Here is a 6,435-nt window from a genome sequence, read left to right on the forward strand (position 1 = left end):
ATTTTTAAATACAATATGAATTCATATGCAAGAAAAATGTTTTTCGATGTGTCAAGCAGGGGCGGACTGACCATTTGGAAACTCAGGCACTGCCTGAGGGCCAAGGGGTCAGTAGGGGGCCCCATGAGATGCTCCTGGTACCTTTTCATAGGCTTTTTTGAGTTTGGGCAAGGACACAGGGGCCCCATGATCCCCTATTGCCCAGGGGCCCCATGAGTTGTCAGTCCGCCCCTGGTGTCAAGTTTACATAATTTTGGTTCTTCCAGGTAGGTTTATAAAGTACAGCATGTTGCAATTTTTTGCATGTATGTAAATGTACCAGAACATATGTGAACGCACGAGAATGTACCTGAAATGCCTTTAAATAAAACTCAGTAGTAAAAAGATCACTATCAATTAATGACAAAAATGCTGGAAATTTTGTTTCGTTTCACATACATTAGTTAATTGAAGAATTTCATTTCGTCATATTCGTTATGCTGAACCGATTTGTTTTTGGCATTCAAATCCTATATTTGTGGGACCGGATAGATTTAAAAAATTTTGCAGTGTTTTTCCGGAAGATTGCTATATACAGTCAGGTCCATAAATATTGGGACATCGACACAATTCTAACATTTTTGGCTCTATACACCACCACAATGGATTTGAAATTAAACGAACAAGATGTGCTTTAACTGCAGACTGTCAGCTTTAATATGAGGGTATTTACATCCAAATCAGGTGAACTGTGTAGGAATTACAACAGTTTGCATATGTGCCTCCCACTTGTTAAGGGCCAGAAGTAATGGGACAGAATAATAATCATAAATCAAACTTTCACTTTTTAATACTTGGTTGCAAATCCTTTGCAGTCAATTACAGCCTGAAGTCTGGAAGGCATAGACATCACCAGACGCTGGGTTTCATCCCTGGTGATGCTCTGCCAGGCCTCTACTGCAACTGTCTTCAGTTCCTGCTTGTTCTTGGGGCATTTTCCCTTCAGTTTTGTCTTCAGCAAGTGAAATGCATGCTCAATCGGATTCAGGTCAGGTGATTGACTTGGCCATTGCATAACATTCCACTTCTTTCCCTGAAAAAACTCTTTGGTTGCTTTTGCAGTATGCTTTGGGTCATTGTCCATCTGCACTGTGAAGCGACGTCCAATGAGTTTTGATGCATTTGGCTGAATATGAGCAGATAATATTGCCCGAAACACTTCAGAATTCATCCTGCTGCTTTTGTCAGCAGTCACATCATCAATAAATACAAGAGAACCAGTTCCATTGGCAGCCATACATGCCCACGCCATGACACTACCACCACCATGCTTCACTGATGAGGTGGTATGCTTAGGATCATGAGCAGTTCCTTTCCTTCTCCATACTCTTCTCTTCCCATCACTCTGGTACAAGTTGATCTCGGTCTCATCTGTCCATAGGATGTTGTTCCAGAACTGTGAAGGCTTTTTTAAATGTCGATTGGCAAACTCTAATCTGGCCTTCCTGTTTTTGAGGCTCACCAATGGTTTACATCTTGTGGGGAACCCTGTGTATTCACTCTGGTGAAGTCTTCTCTTGATTGTTGACTTTGACACACATACACCTACCTCCTGGAGAGTGTTCTTGATCTGGCCAACTGTTGTGAAGGGTGTTTTCTTCACCAGGGAAAGAATTCTTCGGTCATCCAGCACAGTTGTTTTCCGTGGTCTTCCGGGTCTTTTGGTGTTGCTGAGCTCACCGGTGCATTCCTTCTTTTTAAGAATGTGCCAAACAGTTGTTTTGGCCACACCTAATGTTTTTGCCATCTCTCTGATGGGTTTGTTTTGTTTTTTCAGCCTAATGATGGCTTGCTTCACTGATAGTGACAGCTCTTTGGATCTCATCTTGAGAGTTGACAGCAACAGATTCCAAATGCAAATAGCACACTTGAAATGAACTCTGGACCTTTTATCTGCTCATTGTAATTGGGATAATGAGGGAATAACACACACCTGGCCATGGAACAGCTGAGAAGCCAATTGTCCCATTACTTTTGTTCCCTTAACAAGTGGGAGGCACATATGCAAACTGTTGTAATTCCTACACTGTTCACCTGATTTGGATGTAAATACCCTCAAATTAAAGCTGACAGTCTGCAGTTAAAGCACATCTTGTTCGTTTAATTTCAAATCCACTGTGGTGGTGTATAGAGCCAAAAATGTTTGAATTGTGTCGATGTCCCAATATTTATGGACCTGACTGTATTTTGGCTGAATTTGATATTCATATATCAAAACGTTTTTGGAAGGATTTGATGTTTCGGGACGTAACAAAATAAATAATGCAAAATTTGGTGGCCCCGAATTTTTCATACCTAACAATTACATTAGCCTGTGGAACTGAACTGACTGACAATTACAAATTCAATTTAAATCACAAATTTACTCAAAGCCGAATTATCAAACAAATTCGAAAATTTAATTAATTTTCCAAAGTACTATCGAATTATATAATGACAGCATTGGAAATCTGGGTTTAAGGTTCATATTTTTTACTTTCTGATGTCATCCGAATGAAACACATTCATTCATTATTTTAATTATAAGTTTTTAGGATTTATTTACATTCATTACTATGTCCATTTGAAGAATTTGATACATCCGAATCTTTGAAAATTATATTTCCGCACAAAAATCTATTTGTGATGAAAAGCACATGTCTAAATGCAACTCAAATGCACTCCAAATGCACCACAAAAACATTAGACCTGGTATACACCAGTGGTTGGGGACAGAATAAATAGGCAGTTGAGCGTCCAAAATTGAGGACTGTCCTTAGAAACCGGGAACGTCTGGTCACCCTACAGTAAGTAGATATGCAGCAAAATTGCCAAGAGTAATGGATTGACTTACAACTTTAAAGTATATGTAAACCCTAATATTATTTTCGTATACAATCAAAGGGATCAAAATGTGGCTGTACACTTGCAGTGATAATTGCCTGTTGATCCTGACAGTTTGCCTTGCCTATGTAACTTCTTTTAATAGGTTGGTGTAACGGAACCGACCCCAGACTGCACTTGGGTACTTCCATTAGAATACCGGTTCCCTGTCCGAACACCGACCACAGATACCACAGCAGACCATACAAGACTAGTTGACACCAGTCTTGAAGCAAACCAGGAAATAGACTACATTATTTTAACACAGATACAAGATATATACATTTAAGGGAACAATCCCCCCTCCCTGCATAATGACACAGGGGGGGGCAATCTACATTTAGTAACAAAAGACACACCAGCAGACAGTCCCATCAGTGGGGAGGTCTGCTGGAGACACCCCCCACCAAGCCAATACACAAACATATACATCCCATAATAGTTTGCTCCCAAGCAAGACACATAATAGAACAATGGGATGCAACCACATGGCATTAAACAATCAACAACCCTCCACCCCAATATTAGGACATTTCACCCTGTACCCCTAACAGGCACAGGGTGACTTACACATAATAGGGATATGGGGAGCTGAGACAAGGGTCTCCCCACCTCTCCAAAGTAAGCTGTGTTCCATGGGCCCCCCACCCAAAGTGACTGCCGTCACAGTTGGCAATGGCAAAACACCGGCTCCGTGTGCTTCAGGAGTGTGGTTCTCCCTCCAGTACAAATTAGAGGCAGCTGTTGTCAGCCAGTATGATATAACCAATGACTCCTGCAGATGTTGACGCTCTTCCCAGAGCTGCCTTCCTCAGTGCCCTCCCACAGCCCTGGGTTTGGGATGGGCCTGTGCCCACTAACGTAAAAAAAAAGTAACTAAATATATTTTTATAGCCTAACTCTGGTATTTTTTTTTTTTGTAGGGTCCCAGAGGTATTGTAAAAAAATAAATGTAAAAGTCCACCGTAAGTGTGAAAACAATTAACTTGTGATATAACGTCTCTGAAGGCTCCTTTCACACAGGCGTTCCGTATGTCTGTTTTTCATCCATCTGTTGACGGATGAGAAATGGACAGAAAACAGATGTAAACAGATGGTTATCTGCCTTCATCCTAACAGAAAAGAAATGCAGTTCTTTACATTTATGGTCACCACACCACAGTGATCCTTCACTGCATTCTTATTAAAACTTTCTTACCAGAGCAACTTGACCAATATGTAGCACTACCCCCGTAGGAGTCGCTGGGATTGGGTTCCCCTAAGCTAAGCACAGCCAGGCAACACACATTTTCCTCACCTGTCCACATGTACAGAGTCAGTAAAACAGTCCTTGAGCTGGTTTTTAGTTGTTTTTTTATTAGGGGTTAACAACTTGGATGGGGTCTAGCGGTATATGGGATGCCCAAGGAACTGTAGAACTTGAGGACAAATTTCTTAGCAACTATGTACAAAAAATATGGACTAGCAAAAATGTAGCACTATTCCTTTTTTGGTGTACCTCCCCAGACCCTGAATGAAGACTTCTCTTCACCCAGTTGTTCTGAGGGTATGTCTGAGCAAGGGAGTCTCAAGAGCTTGCAGTCAAGCAGTCCCAGATGAAGACTCGATCATTACACCTGACTGCCCTCTCCCCTTATCTGGCCCAGGAGGTGTAGAAGTACTCACGCTGTCCTGTCAGCACAATGGGTTGGTAGCTGCTTTCAAGGCTTTCCCTGCTGCTCAGGATGTCCTCCCCAGGAGACATTAGGCAGTAGAGATCCTCCTGTCCAGCAACCAGCCTGTTGGTAGGTTCCCCTTCCTGGGTCCCCATTCCCAGGCTCCATACTTCAGCCTTCCTCACAGTCCATCTTCCACCCAACTCCCCTTTCTCCCCTGGCTCTGTCATATTTGAGGGTTGCCCTGGTCACCATGCTCAGCCTCCTGCCAAGGGATTGGCCAAGGTCCCTCAAACATGCAAATCTGTGCCTCCTCTCCTGTTCCAGAACTTTCTCTACTTTCTGGAGAAGTGGGAGAGCTCCAGAAGCTCTGACCTGTAGAACCACCCAGCCTGTCCTGAGGTGAACTCCTGCCTCACTCCCAGGCTGACTCATCCCAGGCTGCTACTCAGCCTCCATCTAACAAAAAATCCTATATAACTAACCTGGAGGGCGTTACATGTCAATATGCGTTTGTAGCACTAATCATATACAGGTTTCTATTGTTCATTCTCAGATTCTCCAGAATGCTCATGGAAAGGAAAGCCAAGGGTGCCACATAGAGGCATAATAACAGACCACTTCCAGACTCCAAGATGCGTGATGACGTCACAAACATCAGCTCTGGCCTATGCAATTCACCATAAATGAAGGGGGGAACAGGGATCCCCCTTCCCCTTCCATTTTTGATGAAACGGAAAAAGGAAAGCAAGAACTAAGATAAAAATAGAGGCTATCATCATTGACAAATGCTATGTACCTGGCTGTCTTAAAGTGGTTCTAAAGGTTTAAAGTTTTTTTGTGTTTTCTTAACCCAAATGCATTCTCTGCATTAAAGTACAAAACCTTCTATAATCAGGATTCCCCCCAGCCTCTCTTTATACTTACCTGAGCCCGATCTCGTTCCAGTGCTGTGCCTAACATCAGCAGTCCTCTCCACTTTCCCTTTTCATTGGCTGAGAGACAGCAGCAGGAGCCATTAGCCATTAGTTTTATAACCGGAACTTTAAGAACATGCATTTTAAGTAATATGTCATTGTAACACCTTCAGGTATTTATTTCTTCTCACAGCAAGGGCATACCTGCAGGATTTGCAGGGGTCGCAATTGTGACCCGGCCCCATGCTGTGGAAGGCCTGTGAGCCCCCCCCATACAGCTGGATAGAGGAGCGGCGGGGGCAGCTGCATACAGAGGGAGGAACTAATCTTTCTATGTGTCTCCTGCAGCCTCTGAATGCCTTCAGGAGGGAAAGAAGTAGAAGCAGGCATTCACCGGCTGCAGGAGAAACATGGAGAGATCAGTTCCGCTATATGGCCCCACTGCTCCACCTATCCAGCTCTTTCTTTCCTGCTGCCCCTCCTGTTCTCTCCCCCCCCCCCCCATGCTCACACTCTCCAGCCTCGTCCCCCATAGCGCTGCCAGGCTCTCCCCTCTGTGGCTGCTGTGGGGGATCTGTCAGGACAGAGAGCTGAGAAGGGGCCGATAAATGCAGCCACTTCCTTTTCAGAATGCAGAGTCAGTGATCTGTACCATATTGGTTGTCCATCTGTCTAACCACGTTTACTATGTTCCTGTCCATTCATTCTGTACAGCAGAGGCTGCAGGGATGGAGATTGAGGGCTGTGTCCTTGATCTCCTTTCTCTGTCTCAAAAGTGGAACATCAGAGGTCTGTTTAGAAACCTGATATCTCACCAAAAAAATAATAAAAACAAAAAATTTAAATGGTAAAATAAACAAAATCTACTGACACCAGTGGTGGAACTACCAGGGTCACAAAGGATGCACTTGCGACCGGGTCCTGGCATTCCACCACTGGGTTCAAATTGAAGGGGGATCAGG

Source organism: Staurois parvus, unplaced genomic scaffold (assembly GCF_062004578.1).
Source record: "Staurois parvus isolate SC_StPar_1 unplaced genomic scaffold, SC_StPar_1.0 ptg000390l, whole genome shotgun sequence".
NCBI lineage: Eukaryota > Metazoa > Chordata > Amphibia > Anura > Ranidae > Staurois > Staurois parvus.